This window comes from Schistocerca nitens, chromosome 9, assembly GCF_023898315.1.
Source record: "Schistocerca nitens isolate TAMUIC-IGC-003100 chromosome 9, iqSchNite1.1, whole genome shotgun sequence".
Classification (NCBI taxonomy): Eukaryota; Metazoa; Arthropoda; class Insecta; order Orthoptera; family Acrididae; genus Schistocerca; species Schistocerca nitens.
The window spans coordinates 425864656-425891093 of NC_064622.1; the positions used below are offsets into that span (position 1 = coordinate 425864656).

General features: G+C 42.3%; 1 long non-coding RNA gene across 1 annotated transcript; it reads left to right on the forward strand.

Moving 5' to 3' along the window:
- Positions 1–126: 126 nt before the first annotated feature.
- Positions 127–15978, forward strand: LOC126203970 (uncharacterized). Its single transcript, XR_007540433.1, has 4 exons — positions 127–170; positions 4331–4457; positions 15566–15750; positions 15849–15978. It is a non-coding gene; the product is annotated as an uncharacterized LOC126203970 (long non-coding RNA).
- Positions 15979–26438: the final 10460 nt, after the last annotated feature.

Below are 26438 nucleotides of genomic sequence, written 5' to 3' on the forward strand. Positions count from 1 at the left end.
GTCCTCTTATGAAAGTCCGGTAATGGGTTACGAAGGCCATCCTCGAAATTCACCTGCTATTTTCCCCCACCATACGGCGTCGGCAACGGCATATACCAGCAGAACATCTGGCCCTGTTCGCAGGCTGTGCAGACGCTCACTTTGTGAGGAGGCAAGCACTCGTCTCACAGGTAAGACTGGGAACATCGGCTCTGGACAAGGTAGGGCACGGCATGGTCGATTTAGGACGTAGGAAATTTGTAATTTGTACTTGTTTACAAATTTAAGACATAAAACAAATTGTTGTTTTGATCTTCAGTTCGAAGACTGGTTTGTTAGGGCTCTCCAATGTTAGTATATCTCTTCACCTCTGAATAACTATTGCAACCTACAGCCATCTGAACGTGCTTACTGCAATGAAGCCGTGATCACTTCCTTCGTCAAGCTGTGCCATAAAGTTTTGTTTCTCCAGTTCTATTCAGTAACTCCTCATTTGTTATTCGATCTACCCATCTCATCTTCAACATTCTTCTGTAGTACCACACTTCAAAAGCTTCTCTTCTTGTCTGAGCTGTTAGCCGTCCACGTTTCATTTCCGTACAAGGCTATATCTTCCTGCCGTTCTGTTATTTATTCTGAATGATTGTGTTTAACTGTGAGAATGCCAACATTCAGTTGCCGAGCACTAAAGTTCCCTAATAATATCAGTTCTGCTAATCTTGTTCGGGTGAAATGATCGTAATTGGGACCTAACAAAAAAAAAGTTCCCGAATGTTGTCACTGTAGAAAGTGAAACTGGGGACCTAAAACATATCTGACTGCGTTTATGTGATCGAACTTCCTACAACAGTAAAATTCCAACGCTCGGATCGTGAAACAATTCCAACGAGTAATTCACATCAATTCAAAGAAATTGTTCTTCCTACTACACACGTCAAGCATTAAATAAAAAGAAAATTTGCACTGCACTGTAATTAATTGAAAATATCTCAAAATATTGTAACGCAAATCCTCTCTGTGTGCAAAGAAAAAGTGTTGCACACAAAATTCTGTGTATATTCTTCCAATAACAATAAATTCACAACCCCTGTCCAAATAGTTCACTATCTTTAAATTCAAGTCAGGCAGTATCAACATAAATTATTCAGACCTGGTACAATAACAGGTTTACGTCAGTCTGTGACGAGCACGAAACTGTGACTGGCTTGTACAAAGTTTTAATCAAATATTCTTTTGACGTGGCGATTGCATCCATAGACCCTGTCCTATGCGACTCACTGTTTTCTCGCCTCCACAGCTTAGGCATTCTTCGCCCAGATACTCACCTCCCGGGTTGTGATGTAGCGCAGTGCCTCGTAAATTCAACTTATTCCAGATTTTCAAAAACATAAGTAATAAAATGATTTTTCCCCATCTTGCAGCCCTTATCCCATCACTTAGCGAACACTTTTAACACAACGTCCTAGCATTTTATTTTAGGTTATTTTGACAAGGGAATGAAAAAGCGAATGTACTGCTCACAAATCCCGACCGTTACAGCTTTCAGAAGAGAGTTCCTAACCCTTAAATTTATATTTGTCGATAGCAAATTTCTCTTTTCCAGATATTCTTCTCTTGCAACTTTCAGTCTGTGCGTTATCTCCCTTCTGTTATTTTGCTATCCAAATAAAAGGACTAATCTACTACTTTTGGTGTCTTACCTAACACGATCTTGTCATCACCACCTGATTTAATTCGACTACATTGTGTTGATGTTCATATTATAAACTCTTTCTAACACATTTCCCATTTCGTTAAACTGATCTCCCGAGTCTTTTGCTATCTCTGATTGGGTGGCGATGTTATTGGCAAATCTCAAAGTTTTTATTTCTTTGCTGTATATATGCAGAATGAAGTGACAAATGAAAATTTATATCACGACTGGGATTTTTTTAATCTCATTTTTTGTTCGTTCTAAACCAGTTTTTTTATTTTTTATTTATTAAAGAGGGCATCTACCTCTCTGACCGAACACGCTGAGCTACCGTGTCGGCAGGATTCGAACCCAGGTCTCCTGCTCGGTAGGTAGATGTGCTAACCACTGTGGCTTTGCACAAATGCATGGGCTATCTAGCACGCCTATCCCGTGAATCCAATTTCCCTATCATGCCTCAACGTACTTGGTGTTCCTCCTAAACTCGAACAGTATTCTAGAGGCTCTCCAATTTTATTGAATGGGAATACCGTTTCAGAGACCTTTTGAATTCTCAAACGTCTGTATTGTGTACATGCCAGTGACTTGAAAAGGTCTCCGTAATGTATACGAATATTCATAGTTGCACAGGTGTCTGAGATCTGAAAAGGTTTCTGGGGCCATATACGACTGTGCATATATGCGTATACACAACATAGATGTTTGAGACTTAAAAAGGTCTCTGGAACCATATAGTTTTATTTGACTTTTTTTATTTTTTCTCACTGATCGTTCATTCCCTTTACAAATTTCTCCTTGGTTTCCTTTACTGCTTGCTCAGTGTAATAATTGCCTGACATAGGTGCTTCTCTTTTTTATGTCCTTCGACTTTCATAACAGAAATCTTGACTCTGTAGAAGATGTGGACAATCCTTAGTTCCCCGTCTTTTACCACAGTTTCTAAAATTGCATTCTAATCAGCTTCCTCTACATCTGAAATTGCTACAAATGTTAAGTTTGCCCTTGTTAGATCTTTTTACGATAAGTCGTAAGATCGTTGTTTCCTTGCGTGTTCCTAGATATCTCCGGAAGCGAAAGTGATCTTCACGAGTTCGGCTTCTACCAGTTTTTCTGTTCGTCTGTAAGTATTTCGTGTCGATATTTTGCAGTCATGCCTTTTAAATTGATAGTTCGGTAATATTCACACTTATCTTCTTTGGAATATGAATGATTATATTCTCCTTGAAGAAGATTATTTCGCCAGTCTCATACATTTTGCATACCGGAAAAAATAGTTTTGTCCTGGCCGGTTCTCCTAAGGATCTAAATAATTCTGAGGGAATACTGTCTACTCTAGTTGCGTTGTTTGGAATTAGGTACCGGTATTCCCACAAATGTCTTTCAGTGCTCTGTTAAATTCTTCTCGCAATATGTTTCATCTTGAAGTTTGTTTCACAAAACATAGGCGTTTGTAATTATTGTGAAACCAATAAGGAACTAGTAACTACTATTTGTTTACTAATCAGAATGGGTAACTAGTATTTATCTACCAATCAGAATGAATAAATCAAAGAAGGCAAAGCACCTAATTTTCTCCTTCCGGGATAGCAATTCCCCTTCAACACTGAATCAGGTGACGATTACCAAGGCCGGAATATCGTATCACGCGTCCAACCAGCAGGTCCCTTCTTTTAGAGAAGGTGTTCTGTACTCTTTTTTGCGTTGGCTATTCGTTCTAATGCCTATTAATTTCGTATTTGTCTATTCACATAACTTGTTTTCATTGCAACGAAATCAAATTCCTTCTTCTTTTGGTGTTTTTACTATGCAGGATTCAATTTCCCTCAGTGGTAGGAGATATATGTTTGGAATCGGAAACTTCTTATTTTATCTGTGTGCTTTTGATAATAGCAGTTTTTGCTGTTGACGAATTCTTTTACCGTTTCTTCAATCTGCTCTGCGATCCTCCACATACCTACAGCCTTTTTCCTCTTAGGCGAAGAACTCCAGACACTTCCCAAATTTGTTGTTTAACAGGCCGTGTTTATAGTTATATTTTTATTCCACATAAGTTTGATCTTTGTTCTTCTTAACACAAATTCTGTTTTAATCGGGGTGTACATCGCACTTCTGTAGCTTTTTACCGCTAATTTAATTTTGGCGATAAGGTTGTGCGGTATCGGACCTTAGCGTTACTGTTGCGTGTTTACAATAACTTTTGTTCCCGTTGAGAAGGTTTCCTACATTTCTATCGTGTCCTCTTAGATATAGACATTGAACAGAATTGTCAATAAGGTTAAACTTACTTAAACCCTTTGCAATATGAAAGAACCACTGCCGGCCGGTGTGGCCGAGCGATTCTAGGCGCTTCAGTCTGGAGCCGCGCGGCTGCTACCGTCGTAGGCTCGAATCCTGCCTCGGGCATGGATGTGTGTGATGTCCTTAGGTTAGTTAGGTTTAACTAGCTCTGTTCTACGGGACTGATGACCTCAGATGTTAAGTTCCATAGTGCTCAGAGCCATTTGAACCATTTTTTCAACTTAAGACACTACACACATTTTACTTACATTTTCGTGAATGTTATACATTGGTCGTCTATCTTTGTTTTTCGGCTTCATTCTTTTCACCTCTGTTTATACTGTTATTACGTTTAGCTAATATTCAATCATTTCATTTCAGGTTCCGCAGTTACAGCTTATTTCAAACAGCAGCTATACTAGAAGTCATGACGCAATGAGTCGTCATTGAAAGTTGAGGATGAAGAATGGGGAGAAATTTCAGAGAAAAGTCGCTCGAATCGTCGCAGGTTTGTTGAGTTAGAGCGATAGCGCTACAGTAATGTTCTGATACTTTCAATGGCAGGAAGTGTAATCAAGACACTTTGCAGGCAGAAACTGTCGTAATACGAGTAAAAAAAAAAAAAAAATGAAAATGAAAACAAAATGAAAACAAAAAATGCGCAAAAAAACGTACAGTTCTTCCAAATACATTTAGTGTAATAATGATATTTGTTAGATTAGTTAGAGTCTGGACATTTGTAGACGTAACAACGGCGAATAGGATAGGAAACGGGGAACGGCACTAGTTATCTACGCAACGCATAACTAAAATGTAGATGTGACTTTGCGTAATCGATAACGGCGTACTTCAGTGAACAATATACTTCTCTCAACAGCTACTGACCGAAGAAATTCCACCAGTTCCATTCGTAGTGTCTGTTGCAAATTGGAGAGAACTAAGTTATCAACTTACTTATTTAAACTATAAGAAATGGAGCGATGCATGTGAACTGCATACACCGGTTTCCACCTCGTTATGTTGTCATGTGAACTGCGGATCGAGACGGCTAATCGCCTAATCGCCTTGTCGGCTAATCCGATAATCGGCCCTGGACTGTCGCTGTCGAAACTTGTGAACTACAGAAGTCACTTACTCACGTTCGCAAAACATGTAGTTCTGCTCATGCACTCACTTTTATTCACTTTTATTTACTCACTATTTACGTACGTGTTTCACATTCGCGCTTCGTCATGTTCTACATCGAAAAAGTACAGGAAAGGAAGAAGAATTTTTACGGAGGCAGATGGAAGACTTGAGGAAAGGAATCATCGAGCGGTTTGGGTTTGTTAAGAGTTAGCTTCAAATTTTTGCCCCAAGAACAGAAGAAGAAGAAACTGTAAGACTTATTTTTGACTGACGTTTTATGAAAGTGTGTGTCTCCAGGGTAATGCAAACCGGCTGACTACTCCCATATCCGCCGTTCACTTAACCCCAGTTTACCGCTGTCCGCAGTTTACAAGTTGTGAAGGGAGAAACTGGACCAGCCTCGATATAGTGAAGTTGCAGAACGTTTATAAAATAGCACTTTGGCATATTTTTCAGGTCAATTTTTTGACTTAATGTCCAAGGCGCACTGCTTCAGATCTCGATCCATTAAGTGCTCAGATATTCTATGTCAGATCCCAGTGCACTAGGACTGTCTTCTTAATTAGCAATGCTCTTCAGAACATTTCCGCTTTTAGGATTTGCCCTACATCCAAGAAAAAAACATTCCCAAAAACTTGATCGGAGTCAGCGGATTAGATTTATTCTAAATTTCTTTCTGCGTCATTATATCCCAGACAATCTGTGTCTATATCTAACTGTACCTGTCCGGTGCTTTGCACGAGGTGTAGGTCTTGCGGGCATTAAATTAACAGTGTTACTATGCAGTATATGCTACAGCGGACATAAAACTTAAGTATCGTTTTGTGTCTGTACAGGTCTTTGACGAATATTTTAGAAAAGTAGAGCGAAACAGAAAGGCATTGTATGGAAACGAGCTAAAACTTCCAGTTCTGACGTCCGCTGTCGCGACAGTCCCACCTCTAGATTACGCTTGGCGTTATATAAGGGGCTCTTTAAAACTCCATTTTGACAATTTCGATTCAAATTAATTTCTTGATCTTAACTTTCCGGCTGTTTAATATTTGGCATAGTGTCCTATATTGCCTGTTACTTCGGTATGTAATCTTTCATTGACAGCACAAAGTACTGTGTCATACCCAAATCATAAGTGTTTTATAATTTTTTTTCATAGCTGGAATTTCTTTGTATATGCAGAAAGACTCCCGGGTTATGTACGTCTTGAGCAGAGATTGCCAGTTAATCCTACAAACCAATAAATGTAATGTAATGCACAAAATAGATGACGAGATCCGAAATGCTTGACAAAACTGTCAGTGACTGGAATCAGCTACAACTACAGGTATCTAAAAGTTTCTTTCCAGAGTGTTTTAAGTTGCCACAATCAAATAAATGTCACCATGGAGAAGGCAGATGCGAGTCTCATATTCATTGGCCTAATCACACATGATAGGGATCGCCTGCAACCTACAAAAATCGGAGAGCACACGCTCGACAATGAGTCAAAAAACACACATTTCTCCAACGGCCACAATGCTAAAGTTAGAGAAAATCGGGCTCGTACAGAAGGGAAGCGACAATATTTATCTTGACAAAATTCTCTCTAGTTCCCAGCCCCACCCAGTGGTTTAAAATCCACATGCTTTCGGCGGAGTACTCTTCGGCCACTGTCAAGTGGCGACTGTTTATAGGTTGCTGCTTTCTTATATAGCCGTGCTGCCTTCTTTAACGTCAATTGTGCCCGTACCAATGCCATAACACAGGGTAATGTTTTCGTTGCGGTCATGCCGCGCTCACTTCAGTCTTCCGATGGCTGAGTCCCAAGCCGTACTTAGGTGTAGGCCGCTGTCTTTATTGCGGGTGTTGTCACAAATTTTTCTCTCGATCGGTTCTTTAATTGCTTTATCTCAGAAACTGCTAGTCAGTGTAAATGATATTTTTTAGAATGCAATACGATGTCCGTCTTCTATAGCATGCTTCGCTACTGCTGATTTCTCAGGGTACCGGAGGCGAAAGCATATCTAGTGTTGTACATGGCGCTGTTCAATAGTACTCACAGTGTGTCTAACCTAAAATTGTCCACACCCACACGGTATGTTATGTACTCCTGGCGTTCTGAGGGCTACATTGTCTTTTACAGGCTTCATGTGTTGTTGAATTTTTGTTGGAGCCCTGAAGACAAAATCGATTTATGCCTCTTTAGGAGCCGGTTAATCTTTCCTCTTGCTGAGCCACAGGACGGAAAAAACGCAAGCTTCTTCGAGTTCTCCTCTGGGTCCTTTCGCTTTGTGTTTTCCGAAAGATGGCTTACGGAATCTGGGCGTTGTCATTACCGTTTTCGTTGAATACTTTCCGTAACTGCTCAGTTCCTTTGCCATGTTTTCAGCGTCTGCGGAGGCTATCTCTCGATAATCGAAGGACCTCAGAACAGAACGTTTCAGCGACGGACGGTGATAGCTGTTAGCGTGCAGATGCCGATCCGTGTGGGCTGTGGGCTGCGACACTCATTTGCTTTATGACAGACGAGTACGTCAAGAAAGGCAAGGCAGCATCGGTCTCTACCTCTATCGCGAAGTTGATGTTGCTAAGGATGTTGTTGATGTGGTCCAAGAATTCTGTCAGCTTTTCTCGTCCATGGGACCAGACAACGAACGTGTCATCGACGTAACGAAAAAAGAAACTAGCCCTTGGACGAGCCGTTTCCAGGGCAATGTCCTCAAAGTGCTCCATAAACAGGCTGGTTATAACTGGAACTAATGGGCTCTCCATTACACAATAACTAGTGAGGTCAGAGTGTGTTTAAATAAATCCACAACAGTGTCGTCAAATTAAATGGGAGAGCAGATCTATGGAAACCTTCATGGGAACACATGTGAATAATAACACCACATCAAAGCTGACCAAAACATCTCCTTCCCCAAGACGCAGGCATTTAATTCCACTGATGCGGAGTAAGTAGGCTGGTCAGACGTTTCCCCAGTCTGTAAGACGCCGAGCCAGCGGTGGTCACGATGAGACAGAGGTTTGTTCTCCTTGTGAACCTCTGAAAGACCATACAATGTAACTGGTCGAGGGGCCCGAGGGAGGACATTTTTAATGGCATTCTCTTCCAGTGAAGACCCCTTGAGAAGCTCTGACCAATTCCTCATTACCTGAGTGTTAGGTCCCTTTAATTTTTGATATTCCTCCTCCTAGAGCATCAATCGAAACTTCGCGGCGTAGTCGGCTCGTTCCATAATGAGGCTGAATTGCCCTTCTCAGCTAACAGGACTACGAGAAGAAGATAGAGGTTGGCGGCTCGGATTCTGAAAGAAAGCGGCTCATTTCTCGACGAATTTCTTTTGCAGTTTCACTGTGTGTCTTGAGAACTGCTTGTTTTACACCACTTGTTTTGACAGTGAAACTGATATTCCCCGGTAATGACGTAAATTGAGTCCTTTCTTAGGAGCTGACATGACTCCCGTGTCAATATTTCTCGTCGTGTTGCTGGTTGTGGCGCGTTCTGTTGTTTTCCATTCTGCGCCGTGCTGTTGCTGTGAAAGCGGTTGAATTTCCCTTTTTGTCTCCCCGTGGTTGTCCTCTGTGATGACGTTTCTTGTACTACAGTGGCTGCATCAATCTATTCTCAATCCCAAGCTGAGAGCTACTCCGTCAACCGCAGGTGGACGGCCATTATCTCGAGGCCATTTGTGTCAGACTGCTTTCTGGTGCGATGTATCCTCTCTTGCAGCAGGGCGAAGCTGGCACGACGAAATACTCTCTTGGCTGCAGCAGTGTTGATACGGTGGCTCACGAAGGCAGTTTAGTAGGAAGGCTAGAGAGCTTAATAAATTATCCTTCTTAACATGCAGCTACCCGAGGCGTTTGATGCTGCACCATGTATCCAGCCCGTAGAGGTACGTAATATGTGAATGCATGGTTTCGCGGAGATATGTACTGATAAAATTCTCTGGAGATTCCAGGCACGCGAAAACAACCTCAATGAAGACGGCGGCCCACAGCTAAGCGCGGCTTGGGACCCAGCCATCGGTAGGTTGAAGCGAGCGCGATGGGTGCGCAACGAAAGCAGTAACCTATTTGGCATTGGAGCGGGCACCAGTGACATCACACAAGGCAGCGCGGCTGTATAAGGACAGTAGCAGCAAGCAAAAAACAGTCGCCACTTGACAATGGCCGACGAGTATGCTGAGGAAAGCTCGTGGATTTTAAATCAATTGGCGCGGCTGAAAGGTCTAGAGAATTTTATCAGCACATAGCGCCGTGAAGGCATTCATTTATATAATCTTCGTCTTGCATATTTATTTACTTATTTAATAGAACTAGCCCACAATCAGGGTTATTGTCACCCCTTCTTATTCGTCTTATGGCTGGTATGGAAGAACGAGACCCGACTGACCCAAAGATCAACAGGCCTTATCAACAACCTAGAGAAAATACAAGAATGACTACTATGTGGCAAACGCACAGCTAGTCAGACGAAATCCCCATCAGTACGACTTCAGGCAGCACAAATCTATAGACGACGCAGTAATCAGAGAAATAGAAATAACAGAAATAATGCAGACAAATGATGACAAATATGCTGCAGCTATAATGATAGACATTGCTGGAGCTTTTGACAACTTCTGGTGGCCGACTTTCTTGGGAAGATTAAGAGGAATTGGGACTCCATAATCTTTGCGTAATATATTGGGTATTATTCAACCGCTTCATTTGTATTTATTCCTTTATTATACCATCACTGCCAGTTTCGTGGCACTAAAAGCCACATCTTCAGGCGAACATAATATAACAATAAAATCGGAAGGAATAACAACACTGAGATATACACTGGTATGGTAAATTATTTTAAGATTTTGAAAATTTTAGAAGAATATTACAAACTTTATATGAGAATATCAAAATGTTAGTACTCACATAACTGAAGCATTAGACCGGAAAAGCTAGGAACCTTTTTATCCAACATTCGTTGTCCATCAGAACAAAACGAATGTGAATCAACGTTTTCAAAAACTTGATGTACGAGTTAATCTTTCTTATTCAGTGTCTAGAATGGACGTGCAGAAAAAGAAGTTCTAGATTTAATTTTGTAATATATTTAGTAATTAGAAATGCACGCTATTTAATTAATTTCTGTAATCATTATGATCGTGTACTACTAATTGTGAACAGTTAAACGTTTCCAGCTAATTAAGCAGTTGAAAGTGATCGATTTGGTAAAATGACAATCGTGCGCCATCAGCGTGCTGTCGAATGTACATCACATTTCCACAAGTTGAGCCTGCAGTCTAATTTGATTGTCAGTTCTATTATTGCGCAAAATATTTGTTACGCTGGAGGTTAATCTTGTCACGATACAGCGTCACCAAGCTTTTTGCCTCTTCAACGACTTCCGTGACTGACTTTTACAAGAATCTGAGCATTAAAGGTAACGTGATATTACAGAATCCACAGGAGATTCATTTCTATTATTGATGTACGATTCTGCGACTCTACATTATTATAATACTCCTGATGTTGTCAATGTGATGTCTCTCACCTCTAGAACATTAAAAAAAATCACTCAATTTTATTTATTTCCTTTCTGTGGGTTATATTACTGAAGGTGCAGTGGAAATGCCTATCTCGTTGAAGAGGGACGTACAAGATTACTGCCTATGAAAATCAAATATGTGATGTACTATCTGGAGGATGGTCATGTCCTTGATTCTAAACAACGAATCGTTACACTTTACAGTACACATATTCTCTACGGAAAATTATCATAAATAATTTATCACGATCTGAAAAAAATGTCTTTATCTACAACACTGGAAGAAACAATGACCCTTCTCACGCATTAGAGATGTCAGTGAATCCTAAAGGACTTCAGTATGGAGCAATGAAAGTTTTGATCATGTGTGCAATAATACACTCCTGGAAATTGAAATAAGAACACCGTGAATTCATTGTCCCAGGAAGGGGAAACTTTATTGACACATTCCTGGGGTCAGATACATCACATGATCATACTGACAGAACCACAGGCACATAGACACAGGCAACAGAGCATGCACAATGTCGGCACTAGTACAGTGTATATCCACCTTTCGCAGCAATGCAGGCTGCTATTCTCCCATGGAGACGATCGTAGAGATGCTGGATGTAGTCCTGTGGAACGGCTTGCCATGCCATTTCCACCTGGCGCCTCAGTTGGACCAGCGTTCGTGCTGGACGTGCAGACCGCGTGAGACGACGCTTCATCCAGTCCCAAACATGCTCAATGGGGGACAGATCCGGAGATCTTGCTGGCCAGGGTAGTTGACTTACACCTTCTAGAGCACGTTGGGTGGCACGGGATACATGCGGACGTGCATTGTCCTGTTGGAACAGCAAGTTCCCTTGCCGATCTAGGAATGGTAGAACGATGGGTTCGATGACGGTTTGGATGTACCGTGCACTATTCAGTGTCCCCTCGACGATCACCAGTGGTGTACGGCCAGTGTAGGAGATCGCTCCCCACACCATGACGCCGGGTGTTGGCCCTGTGTGCCTCGGTCGTATGCAGTCCTGATTGTGGCGCTCACCTGCACGGCGCCAAACACGCATACGACCATCATTGGCACCAAGGCAGAAGCGACTCTCATCGCTGAAGACGACACGTCTCCATTCGTCCCTCCATTCACGCCTGTCGCGACACCACTGGAGGCGGGCTGCACGATGTTGGGGCGTGAGCGGAAGACGGCCTAACGGTGTGCGGGACCGTAGCCCAGCTTCATGGAGACGGTTGCGAATGGTCCTCGCCGATACCCCAGGAGCAACAGTGTCCCTAATTTGCTGGGAAGTGGCGGTGCGGTCCCCTACGGCACTGCGTAGGATCCTACGGTCTTGGCGTGCATCCGTGCGTCGCTGCGGTCCGGTCCCAGGTCGACGGGCACGTGCACCTTCCGCCGACCACTGGCGACAACATCGATGTACTGTGGAGACCTCACGCCCCACGTGTTGAGCAATTCGGCGGTACGTCCACCCGGCCTCCCGCATGCCCAATATACGCCCTCGCTCAAAGTCCGTCAACTGCACATACGGTTCACGTCCACGCTGTCGCGGCATGCTACCAGTGTTGAAGACTGCGATGGAGCTCCGTATGCCACGGCAAACTGGCCGACACTGACGGCGGCGGTGCACAAATGCTGCGCAGCTAGCGCCATTCGACGGCCAACACCGCGGTTCCTGGTGTGTCCGCTGCGCCGTGCGTGTGATCATTGCTTGTACAGCCCTCTCGCAGTGTCCGGAGCAAGTATGGTGGGTCTGACACACCGGTGTCAATGTGTTCTTTTTTCCATTTCCAGGAGTGTATGTAATGTCTGACAGGTGGTAAGGAAAAAAGAAACCAACTACCCACCGCGAAGGAGTTATGCAAATTGGTGAACTCGGCCAAACACAGCATCAGCAAGGAAGCGGTTGACTTAAAGAGACTTGACAGGAAGGGGACAGCGCACTCATCAGAGACGCACTCAGAGCCCCGGATTCATCGTTTTCATCGGTCTGACGTGCAACTGGTGTTTCAGTGACGAAACAACCATTAATAGGCGGCCCACAGATAGGGGGCTTAGCTCACGTCGTTCCTTGCGCCGAGTGCAATTGACCTCTGTGTACACTAACAAGCTCGTCTGCAATGATGTCAAGATTATTCGGCCTGGAATCTTTGACTGGAGAAGAACTGTCTTCAGTGATGAGTCCCAATTCGAACTGAGCTCCGATGACCAGCGATAACGTGTCTACACACCCCGGACAGCGGTGCGATACTAAACTGATTCTCGCCCGCAATACAGCCCGACAACCGTCTTCTGCGTCACCCTTACAGCACAACTGTACGTCGACGGTATTCTACGGCCCGTTTTGTTCTTCTTCATGGCAAGCCATCCTGCGCTTACATTTCAGCAAGATAATGTCCGCCCGCACTCCGCGAGAGTTTCTACTGCTTTTCTTCGTGTTTGCCAAGCCCTGCCTTGGTAATGAAGGTCGCCAGACAATTCTCCGACTGAAAACATTTAGAGCATCCTGGACAAGGCCCTCCGCCAACTGGAAAAAATTTGGCATAGTGTCTCTCAGTGGGATATCCAACAACTCTGTACATGACAAGCCGAATCACTGCTTCCACAGCCCGCATCTCGTGGTCGTGCGGTAGCGTTCTCGCTTCCCACGCCCGGGTTCCCGGGTTCGATTCCCGGCGGGGTCAGGGATTTTCTCTGCCTCGTGATGGCTGGGTGTTGTGTGCTGTCCTTAGGTTAGTTAGGTTTAAGTAGTTCTAAGTTCTAGGGGACTTATGACCACAGCAGTTGAGTCCCATAGTGCTCAGAGCCATTTGAACCATTTTGAACTGCTTCCACATGGGCCAGAGGTGGACCAACGCGCTATTGACGTGCACTACTTGTGAAGCTCTTTCTCTTGAATAAATCATCCAATTATTCTGAAATTGTAATGATTTGTTTGTCCGCACGCGTACATCACATCTACCGATTCCCGTCCCATTAGGATAATTCCTTCGTGGTGCGTAGTTTTTTTTTTCTAGAGTGTTTTTTTATAAACTGATAGCCCGTAAAAAATAACTAGTCTTAGATGTAGTTGCATGAGTTGGAGTGAAAAGTAACATGTTCCTTTAGGTCAGTATGCCATTTAGACACTTGTAAATGGCTAGCATATAGCCGTCCGCTTGAAACAAATAATGTATATAAATCATGCAAACTGACTGCTTTCGTAACTTTACGATAAAATTAATAATGCAAACGATATATGGAACAGGTAACGACCCAATTTTCATTCACCAACAGCTGATTACTCCTAATAAAAAAGTGTTTTTCTTAACAGCTCCCCATAAAAAACCCCTCTATCCTTTTAGAGACGATGACTGAACACTTGGCGTGTATTGGTAACGTAGGGCAATTAGTAAGTACCAGTCGACAAGCAGGTCATCATAGACGGAGCATCAGTCGGGCAGTTATCGGGGAAAGAAATCGGCAGTGTCCATTCACCTTAATCGATTTGTGGAAATCTTTGAAAACCTGTGGAGTATCTCACACGGGTTTCAACTCCAATCAACTCGAATGCAAGTCCAATGACATAACCATACCACCATCTCTCTCGGTACTCTATCTGAGTGTGGAGGAACACCTGTTAACAATGCACGAATCAGGAACTCTGTCATCGGGTCAAACGAGAAGACCGAGCGATCGTCATTTTATGGATGTTATGTCATGTTACCATGATTTTAAGTGCCGAACGTGCTACAGTAAGATAAACTTCAGTAGATGTGACAATTAAATGATGCAGTTTATGTAGTGATGAGTCAAGTATTTCACGATGTTACTTTACATCCATCGGGATGTGTGTACTTATTGCTGGGACGTTATTAGTGCTGAAACAGTACATCCAAGGGAAAAATCTGTGTCCTTCTATGGTCTGGAGAGTTTCCATCATCACATACTTTTTCCTTTCAGTGATCGAAAGGGCTTCCTGCTATCAGTCTGAGTACACTCAAGCAACACTATATTTCTTTTGAAAATATTTACCCGGTTATTACTACGCCGATCAAAGGCAAGGAGTTGCAGATGCAGTAAGTGTGTAGCAGAAACTTCTAGTGCCTGTTGATCTTAGAGCGTAAGTAGTTAGAATATATGAGGACTTGCTCCTTTTCTTGTGAACTGGTGTCGTTCACTTCAAACAGAAACATATAAAGTCTTCGCTTCCCTTTTTAATGTGCACATAAATGGTTCAGTTTATTCACTTCGAAATTTAAGTACAGTGACCTAAGAGTATTAATCTCAATGGTTAGCAGTTAAGTTATTGGTGAAGTTGAATGTTACGTATCATGCTGCAATACAAGTGTGCAATAGTGAACTGCGCCCGTGTGTCGTTTCTAGCAATGGATCCTGTCCTCGATGGCACCTTCAAGTCTCACTAATTTCTGGAATATGCACAACACATCATGTTAGATGGAAACTGTAGTCACAGCGCTTGCCTTAGAACATCATTTCATATGTAAGATTATACATACATATCACTGAAAGACGATGTGAAAAGCAGTAGTGCGATTGTAGGTTATCACAGAATGATCAGCAGAAGGCAGATTGAAACACCTGAAGAGAATCACGAATCAGAAGAAAGAAAGAATGGTAGCGATAGGCTTGTATAACTCGATTTTATACCAGAAAATATTTTGTACAATTCTGTCATATGATGCTCAGTAAAAAAAAAAAAAAAAAAAAATAAAGAATAAGAAACACTGTCTAATGTGAACGCAGTGGTATTTAAACCGAATAAGTAATCGTCATCGCGATTTAAGCATTTCAGTTTATCGTAAGTAAGTTCACTATTAATCGGAAGTATCTACTATCTAAAACTAGGTAGCTTAAATACGTAATATTTCACTGAATAACGTTGTTTAAGATATTCACATACTTCTTTTGTTGGTAATCGTAGCTGTACGTTAAACTGATTGCTATACTAATACGTCATATTGTCTTCTTCCAGTGCACTAACAACTTCCCCAGTGTTTATATCTTCTTTAGACTTTTAAAAAAGCAGAAGCAGATTTAGATAATAAGGAAAGAGTTTGAGATAGCGAGTGTAAACTGGAATGTGTCAATGAAATCGTCATAGGAATGTCAGACTGAACTACGAAGGCAAGATCTGTATATACGAGGACTTGCTGAAAGGTAATGCCACCAAATTTTTAATTCTGTTCTCAATAACGATTCATATGCATATTACTCGTCATCTTTTGGCAAAAGACAAAACACTTATGTTGTCTCAGCTACAGCATTTGCCGGAAGTGGCCACAAGGGACCTCTTTCTATTCCCGATGCTGAAGAGAACCATGAAAGGACATTGTTTTGCCACCACTGATGAGATAAAAGGTGAATCGCTGAAGAATTACTTTGAAGGGGACAAAGTTGCTGAATAAATGAAAATTTTTTAAGAAAAGCAAAAATTACCCTTACTTTTTGACCACATCTTCTATTTGGTAGTTTTAACGTATTTATCAATATCGCTAATAACTTACGTAATTCTGTGCTGTAGTTGTAATGAGACAGTGGAAAATGACCATAATAATTGTAAATATATTCTAATAATACGTATAAATGTGCAAATAACGTTCGTTGTTGTGTTGGACGTTGTTTTAATATTTAACATGGATTCAGTAATGTGTAAGGTTGTTGTTGTTGTGGTCTTTAGTCCTGAGACTGGTTTGATGCAGCTCTCTATGCTAGTCTATCCTGCGCGAGCCTCTTCATCTCCCAGTACCTACTGCAGCCTACATCCTTCTGAACCTGCTTAGTGTATTGATCTCTTGGCCTCCCTCTACGATTTTTACCCTCCACGCTGCCCTCCAATACTAAATTGGTGATCCCTTGATGCCTCAGAACATGTCCTACCAACCGGTCCCTTCTTCTTGTCAAGTTGTGCCACAAACTCCTCTTCTCCCCAATTCTATTCAATACCTCCTCATTAGTTATGTGATCTACCCATCTAATCTTCAGCATTCTTCTGTAGCACCACATTTCGAAAGCTTGTATTCTCTTCTTGTAAAAACTATTAATCGTCCATGTGTAAGGTATCAGAAAGTATTTAAAGGCGAGCAGTAATGTGAATGTGGTCTTTCGTCTTTCATATGTGGTCGGTGGTGTTTGGCCGTTTGGGGCTATATCTGGAGTTTATTCAGCGGCAATGGAGACAGTTAAAAAATATGGATAGCTGCCTATCATTGGACATAATATAATATTGAAGAGTGCAGGTAGGACTTATATTTGGTTGAGTGCAGCCTCGTACTTTAACTTTTCACTGGATCGAATATTTGATGGCACTTTCGGTGTCTGAGTGTCAATACGAACTTCAACTTCATTTGTGTGGAAACTGAAGCAGCTCAGAACTTTAACTATTTTGCTGCATTTTCTACTGACAATCTAATATGATGGACTTGCTTGCTTGTTTGCACAGTGTTTATTTGGGATAATGTAATTGAGTTGAATGATGCAATTTATAGTGAGAAACTGTGCAGAAGGACCTTAAGTTTATGCTTTCGAATTTCGTGGTCAATGAACTTTTAAACGAGCTTGAAACGTTTGTGTTCCATTTACAACATCATCTGCTGCAGTACATTAATTATTATTTATCTTTCTTTTCATTTGAATCTGTATTTGTGGAACGGTACGAATTGCATCGTATGAATTACTTGCAATAAAGGCTTATTGGATTCAAAGAATCATTATTCTGTTTCCACATTATTAGTCCCACGGGATTTTACACCACGACTTATTACCCTTATGATTCGGTAAAACACCCCAAAACACGATTTTTTTGGTATTTGGATTATTGTATTCTTGTTAAAGTTTCACTGTTGTTTCGCCTATCTCATATATCACGTATACTTAGTGGGAAGCTCTGTCGTGGTTGGTTCTCCTGAGGACCTTAATAATGCCGAATGTGTGTCGTCTGTTCCCGACGTCTTGTTTGGATGTAGGTCTCAGTCAAATTATTCACTTAGTATCGCATGCTCCATTTAATCTTCATCCACTTCTTTTTTTCCTTTACATTATCTTCAAGTTTTCTATCTTAATATATTCCTTATATATATTTCTTCTACTTTTAATCTGTGGTATAAAATACGTTTCAGTCAAAGGACTTTGTCTCAGTGTTGCAATTTTCATTGACTTTAGTGTCGTATCTTTAATTATGTCAGTAATTGAATATATCAGCATCATTACTGTTCGTTAAAACCGAGTGGTCAAAATACAGGTGTATTATTCCGTGACAGTTTCTTTCATCATATGCCCATTAATGTACAAAAGAAAGCCGGCCGAAGTGGCCGTGCGGTTAAAGGCGCTGCAGTCTGGAACCGCAAGACCGCTACGGTCGCAGGTTCGAATCCTGCCTCGGGCATGGATGTTTGTGATGTCCTTAGGTTAGTTAGGTTTAACTAGTTCTAAGTTCTAGGGGACTAATGACCTCAGCAGTTGAGTCCCATAGTGCTCAGAGCCATTTTACAAAAGAAAAGTAGGATTTTATCATTTCTTTGCCATTTACAGATTTTTATTTATAAACTTATTCCTCATATATTTAAAGTAATAGCATACATACTTATTGCTGCTAATAGTACATAGGACCTGCTTCGGTAAAAAAAATGAGTATGTTCTTAATCTGACTAGTTTTGTAATTAACTACATCATAAATTTTGGGCCAACATTGGCTGATTCAAATTTACACTGTGCAGAAACTGTACTTACACCGTGCAATGGGCAAAGTTCTGTTGCAGTTCGCTATAACCTCAGGAATTATAACCTTGGCAGCTGCTTCTTCTGCTCTGGACGCTGGAAACTACAAGAGGATATCGACATCATAAGCGTCTCCTCTAACGATCAATAAACACATTCTTCAGGAATTTGTTATTCGTTCATATGTTAAAATAAGAAAAACTAGGTGAGCACTAGAAAGGTTAAATGACATTTATTGGTGTAACAGCCGAGTTGTTGTTTCCTTGTTTTGCACCCTATTTTGACGTTATTCGAACCTGCTGACTGGACTGCAGCCAGGCAACGAGTACACACAACGATGCAATTCTCAGAAGCTGAAGAAGACTACTGGGTTGGTCGTCGAAATATTGCGCAAAAAAGAGGGAAACGACAACGCTGCTGTATACCTGTTAATCAGTAAGGCCGAGAAATCCTGGGAGATAATATGAAGTCCCCATTCAGATCTCCGAGCAGGGACTACTCAGGAGGACGTCGTTATCTGGAGAAACAAAACTGGCGTTCTACGGATCGGAGCGTGGAATGTCAGATCCCTTAATCGGGCAGGTAGGTTAGAAAATTCAAAAAGGGAAATGGATAAGTTAGATATATTGGGAAGTGGTGCAGTTCGGTGTGAAACACCCCCGTTTAAATTCTTTAACTGGATTTTGTGTAATTTATCGAAGCCGCCAAACAGTTAATTACTATAATTATATGACCGTGTGCTTAATGGATGAAAGGCTATCGGTTTTTCTGCTGTGGTTTCGGGGGTATTTCAACCGAGTGCGGCTGTTTAGCAACGGAATAGTGGAATGATTGAAAGTTTGTCTATTATTAAGGACCATAAAGATTGCGATGTACAAACTGATATATATTTCCTACTAACACACAAATTCTGAGGCAGTTGCTACCTTCGCCTTACACGTCTAACTACAGTTACATCTTTTTATTAGTTGCTGATTTTCAGTACTTCGTCACACGCAATGCTGATGGTTAACATTCACAACAATCCTCACTGCAATCCACGGTTGTTGTTGGCCGACCCGGTTGACGCGAAACACGTAATTCGGCACTTGTCACTTTCTGTTTCGTATCACTCGCGAATCGGTATTAGTGATGGTCAACCCCACGACGATCAGGGGGACGTGCTCACTCGTCATTCTCCGGTGAATTTTTACCGTTTACAACTCACTCGACCACCATTCTTGTCTGTCTCTCCCGCACCACTTGTCACTCGACACTCTAGTACTACCCCTCACTCGTCACTAGTCTCACTGCCTCCTGCAGCGCTTGACAATCGACTCCTGTCTACTATCGACCTGGGTGTCGGATACTAGCATCTATGTTCGTGGGATCACGGATCCCTTACACGTAGCAGGAGGAATAAGACTTCTGGTCAGGTGAATATAGAGTTATAAATACAAAATCAAATAGGGGTAATGCAGGAGTAGGTTTAATAATGAATAAAAAAATAGGAACGGGGGTAAGCTACTATGAACAGCATAGTGAACGCATTATTGTAGGCAAGATATACACGAAGCCCACGCCTGCCACAGTAGTACAACTTCGTATGCCAACTAGCTCCGCAGATGACGAAGAGATTGAAGAAATGTACGATGAGGTCAAAGAAATTATTCAGATAGTGAAGGGAAACAAAAATTTAATAGTCATGGGGGACTGGGATTCGATAGTAGGAAAATGAGGAGAAGGAAAAGCAGTAGGTGAATACGGAATTAGGGTAAGGAATGAAAGAGGAAGCCGCCTGGTAGAATTTTGCACAGAGCATAACTTAATCATAGCTAAGACTTGGTTTGAGAATCATGAAAGAGGATTTATACGTGGAAGAGACCTGGAGACACTGGAAGAATTCAGACAGATTGCATAATAGTAAGACAGAGATTTAAACTGTAAGACTATCCAGTGGCATTTGTGGACTGTGACCAAATTCTATTGGTTATCAACTGTAGATTAAAACTGAAGAAACTGCAAGAAGGTTGGAATTTAAGGAGATGGGATATGGATAAACTGAAAGAACCAGAGGTTGTAGAGAGTTTCCGAGAGAGCGTTAGGGAACGATTGACAAAAATGGAGGAAAGTAATACAGTAGAAGAAGAGTGGGTAGCTTTGAGACATGAATTAGCTCAGGCACCAGAGGATCAAGTAGGAATAAGGACAAGGGCTAGTAGAAGTCCTTGGGTAACAGAAGAGAAATTGAATTTAATTGATGAAAGGAGAAAATATAAAAATGAATCAGGCAAAAAGGAATACAATAGTCTCAAAAATGAGATCGACAGGAAGTGCAAAATGGCTAAGCAGGGATGGCTAGAGGCCAAATGTATGAACGTAGAGGCGTATATCACTAGGGGTAAGGAGGACACTGCCTACAGGAAAATTAAAGAGACCTTTGGAAAATAGAAAACCACTTCCATGAATATTAAGAGCTCAGATGGAAAACCAGTTCTAAGCAAAGAAGGGAAAACAGAAGGAGTATTTAGAGGCTCTATACAAGGGCGATGTACTTGACGGCAAACTTATGGAAACGGAAGAGGACGTAGATGAAGATGAAATGGGAGATATGATACTCCGTGAAGAGTAGACAAGGCCCCGGGAGTAGACAACATTCCATTAGAACTACTGATGGCCTTGGGGGAGCCAGCCCTGAAAAAAATCTACCCTCTGGTGAGCAAGATGTATGAGACAGGCGAAATACCCTCAGACTTCAAGAAGAATATAATAATTCCAATCCCAAAGAAAGCAGGTGTTGATAGGTGTGAAAATTACCGAACTATCAATTTAATAAGTCACAGCTGCAAAATACTAACACGAATTCTTTAAAGACGTATGGAAAAACTGGTAGAAGCCGACCTCGGGGAAGATTAGTTTGGATTCCCTAGAAATGTAGGAACACATGATGCAATAATGACTCTACGACCTATCTTAGAAAATAAATTAAGGAAAGGGAAACCTACGTTTCTAGCATTTGTAGACTTATAGAAGGCTTTTGAGAACGTTATCTGGAACACTGTCTTTCAAATTCTGAAGGTGGCAGGGGTCCAATACAGGGAGCGAAAGGCTATTTGCAATTTTTACAGAGACCAGACGGCATTTATAAGAGTCAAGGGGCATGAAAGAAGCAGTGGTTGTGAAGGGAGTTGGACAGGGTTGTACCCTATCCACGATGCTATTCAATCTGCATATTGAGCTAGCAGTAAAAGAATCAAAAGAAAAATTTGGAGGAGGAATTAAAATTCATGGAGAAGAAATAAAAACTTTGAGGTTTACCGATGACATTGTAATTCTGTCAGAGACAGCGAAGGACCTGGAAGAGCAGTTGAACGGAATGGACAGTGTCTTGGAAGGAGGATATAAGATGAACATCAACAAAAGCAAAACGGGGATAATGGAAGGTAGTCGAATTAAATCAGGTGATGCTGAGGGTATTAGATTAGGAAATGAGACACTTTTAGTAGTACATGAGTTTTATTATTTGGGGAGCAAAGTAACTGATGATGGTCGAAGTAGAGAGGATATAAAATTTAGAAGCTACGGCAAGGAAAGCATTCCTGAAGAAGAGGAATTTGTTAACATCGAGTATAGATTTAAGCGTCAGGAAGTCTTTTCTGAAATTATTTGTATGGAGTGTAACCATGTATGGAAGTGAAACATGGATGATAAATAGTTTGGACAAGGAGAGAATAGAAGGTTTCGAAATGTGGTGCTACAGAAGAATGCTGAAGATTAGATGGGTAGATCACATAACTAACGAGTAGGTATTGAACAGAATTGGGGAGGAGTTTGTGGCACAACTTGACTAGAAGAATGGATCGGTTGGTAGGACATGTTCTGAGGCATCAAAGGATCACCAATTTAGTACTGAAGGGCAGCGTGGAGGGTAAAAATCGTAGAGGGAGACTGAGAGATGAATACACTAAACAGATTCAGAAGGATGTAGGCTGCAGCAGTTACTAGGTGATTAAGAGGCTTGCGCAGGATAGAGTAGCATGGAGAGCTGCATCAAACCAGTCTCAGGACCGAAGACGACAACAACAACAACAACAACAACATGAAGCACTTAATTTTTTTGTCGTTTGCGTTTCCTGTAGCTGCTTTTCTGTATTTTTCACAATGACAGGCAACACTTTAACAACGGAATTTCAATCAGCCGTCCACCGATACACGAGATGCTAAGTATGACACAATAAACGCGGCGTTTCCCATCTGTGTAGATACGTCCATTGGCGTGATTTTTCACAGGTAAGAAAGATCAGCCGGACGGAGTGGCCGAGCAGTTCTAGGCGCTACAGTCTGGAACCGCGCTACCGCTACTGTCGCAGGTTCGAATCCTGCCTCGGGCATGGATGTGTGTGATGTCCTTAGGTTAGTTAGGTTTAAGTAGTTCTAAGTTCTAGGGGACTGATGACCACAGAAAATCTTACATAGATCTCGTCTCTTCCCTCTCCCTCTTCAATCAGTAGCTCAGATCTTGTGTAAAATCTTAATTAAAGAACATACAACGTGCAATATATAGTTTTAAGAAGTCGACAATCTCATAATGTCCCATTAATTAAAAATCATGAACTTCGCAGCCGTCAGAAAGTGTAGTATTATAAAATACAATGGGAATCTTACAGCTAACCTCTCGCACGTCAAAAGTTTGTTCAAGCCTTTACGTAGGTTTCGATGAATATAAACTTGTCTTCCTCAGAAGAAGTAATAGCACCTAAAAATAGGGTGCATTACAAGCAGTACACGTAAATCACGTGTGCAGCAAAAAGAAACCTAAAAATTACATACATTGGAAATACGTTTTCGTGTCACATATTGCGTGAAAAGAGAAACGTAGTCATAAGGCTTAGTCAACAGTAAAAAGTATCTATACAAATGCTGTGGCATAGCCATAAGGCTTAGTCAACAGTAAAAAATGATCCACGTACAATCTAAGACATGTGCATCATACATATGAACAGACAACTAACACAATAGAAGGGACAAGCCCACCGGAAACTTATGCTCAAGTGGGGCTCACATACGAAGCGGTGCCGACCACAAAAGACACCTGATATGCTGATAAAATTACATTAAATAGCAATACAGAAACAGTAACACAATAAAGAGTACAAAAAAGAATATAAATCTACGCAAACGGGATCAAAATTACGGCGCACATTAAAGCAGGATAATGACAGGTGGCTTTTTTGAGTAAGATAACATCTCGAAACAGTGTGGAAAACCCGATGCAGCTGCTGTGGCAATTTAAGAACGGGTCTAAAGCCATCAAAAAAGTTTCTGTTTTCAAGCTGTAACTGATCATTAAGAATAAAGCCCCTATAACTGAAATCGTGCTTAAAAATTCGAAATTCTACCAGCAAGTCCAACCTACAATCCTTCTCTTCCCTACGCAAAATAGCCGTGTCTTGCAATAGTGGAATGAGCACATTGTAGAGCCATGAGCATAAGTAGAGCCATGAACGTCACCACCTTCTTGCCCAATAAATGTTCTTTCAATCTAACTTTTACTGCTCTTCCTGTCTGTTTTATATAAAAACACGGACAGTCACTGCACCTTATTTTATAGATGCCAGAATGAGAAATAGTTCGTCATTACGCTTTAAGGCGTGAGTAAATTTTTTCCGGGACTTTTTTTGGAAACGAAACATGACAGGTACATTTCCTAGTAAGAAGACGGCTAATCTTGTATGAAATGTTCCGTACACACGGTATAGAAAAGAAATTTCCTACCTCTTTGACTGTCTTTTCCAGTTTGTAGCCTCCTAGAGTGAACTACTTTTTAGCAGTTTTATTATGCAATATTCGGTTTACTGTTGGCGCTTGATGGCCGTTATTATTGGCTGCAGTTTTAATCAAATTTATCTCTTTCCGAAAATTCTCACGGGACAGCGGAGTGGCCGAAGCATGATGAACATTTGAATGGAAAAAGGCCAATATGTGTGCTTGGCGGTGAGCCATATCAACCAGGGGTAGTGCTATGTGAACAAATTTGGTTACGAAAGATTATGAAGTCAATTTTATCGTTCTTTATACTCAAATAAAGATAGGGATATCAGTTCACCACTTTCATTCTGCAGTTCTTTAGCGAACACTATTTATATCTGTCGAAACCTAAGTAAAGGTCTGAATAAACGTTCGATGTGCAAGTGGTTGGCTGTATGATTTCCATTGTCTTCTGTTAATTGTGTACACGCTATAGAGGCTGAGATATCCAAAGAGAATACATATACCGTGGTGCAATTTTTGCTTAGCTATCGCGAACAAAGTTTATGAATCATGCCAGTAATGTTTAATCTTTATAGCTACCTAATTAAGAAAGTGACATTTTTTTATTGGAATCATAGGATTTTCTACGGCATTGTGAAAGAGGTTTGGAAGAGGAGCGACGTTACATGTCTGGTACATGATAAAATAACAACAAGGTAACAGTGCCACAATAAACTGTCCTGCAACTCACGTAAGATCCGTGTGTTTACATGTGTGCTTTTGGCCATCAATCCATGTTCTACTATTGTAGCGATCAGACTACTTCGTGAAGCTATCATTTCAGAATGGATATGACAATGAAAAGCGTGGATATGGTTTTTATTTACGGCGAATGTCCCTGAAATGAACCTGCAATGTTATACAATAAGAACACCGTGAATTCATTGTCCCAGGAAGGGGAAACTTTATTGACACATTCCTGGGGTCAGCTACATCACATGATCACACTGACAGAACCACAGGCACATAGACACAGGCAACAGAGCATGCACAATATCGGCACTAGTACAGTGTATATCCACCTTTCGCAGCAATGCAGGCTGCTATTCTCCCATGGAGACGATCGTAGAGATGCTGGACGTAGTCCTGTGGAACGGCTTGCCATGCCATTTCCACCTGGCGCCTCAGTTGGACCAGCGTTCGTGCTGGACGTGCAGACCGCGTGAGACGACGCTTCATCCAGTCCCAAACATGCTCAATGGGGGACAGATCCGGAGATCTTGCTGGCCAGGGTAGTTGACTTACACCTTCTAGAGCACGTTGGGTGGCACGGGATACATGCGGACGTGCATTGTCCTGTTGGAACAGCAAGTTCCCTTGCCGGTCTAGGAATGGTAGAACGATGGGTTCGATGACGGTTTGGATGTACCGTGCACTATTCAGTGTCCCCTCGACGATCACCAGTGGTGTACGGCCAGTGTAGGAGATCGCTCCCGACACCATGATGCCGGGTGTTGGCCCTGTGTGCCTCGGTCGTATGCAGTCCTGATTGTGGCGCTCGCCTGCACGGCGCCAAACACGCATACGACCATCATTGGCACCAAGGCAGAAGCGACTCTCATCGCTGAAGACGACACGTCTCCATTCGTCCCTCCATTCACGCCTGTCGCGACACCACTGGAGGCGGGCTGCACGATGTTGGGGCGTGAGCGGAAGACGGCCTAACGGTGTGCGGGACCGTAGCCCAGCTTCATGGAGACGGTTGCGAATGGTCCTCGCCGATACCCCAGGAGCAACAGTGTCCCTAATTTGCTGGGAAGTGGCGGTGCGGTCCCCTACGGCACTGCGTAGGATCCTACGGTCTTGGCGTGCATCCGTGCGTCGCTGCGGTCCGGTCCCAGGTCGACGGGCACGTGCACCTTCCGCCGACCACTGGCGACAACATCGATGTACTGTGGAGACCTCACGCCCCACGTGTTGAGCAATTCGGCGGTACGTCCACCCGGCCTCCCGCATGCCCACTATACGCCCTCGCTCAAAGTCCGTCAACTGCACATACGGTTCACGTCCACGCTGTCGCGGCATGCTACCAGTGTTAAAGACTGCGATGGAGCTCGGTATGCCACGGCAAACTGGCTGACACTGACGGCGGCGGTGCACAAATGCTGCGCAGCTAGCGCCATTCGACGGCCAACACCGCGGTTCCTGGTGTGTCCGCTGTGCCGTGCGTGTGATCATTGCTTGTACAGCCCTCTCGCAGTGTCCGGAGCAAGTATGGTGGGTCTGACACACCGGTGTCAATGTGTTCTTTTTTCCATTTCCAGGAGTGTATTACCCCACACCGTAACACCCGGACCACGAAAACAACCATGTTTGAGAATTTTCCTCGGTGTGTTATATGT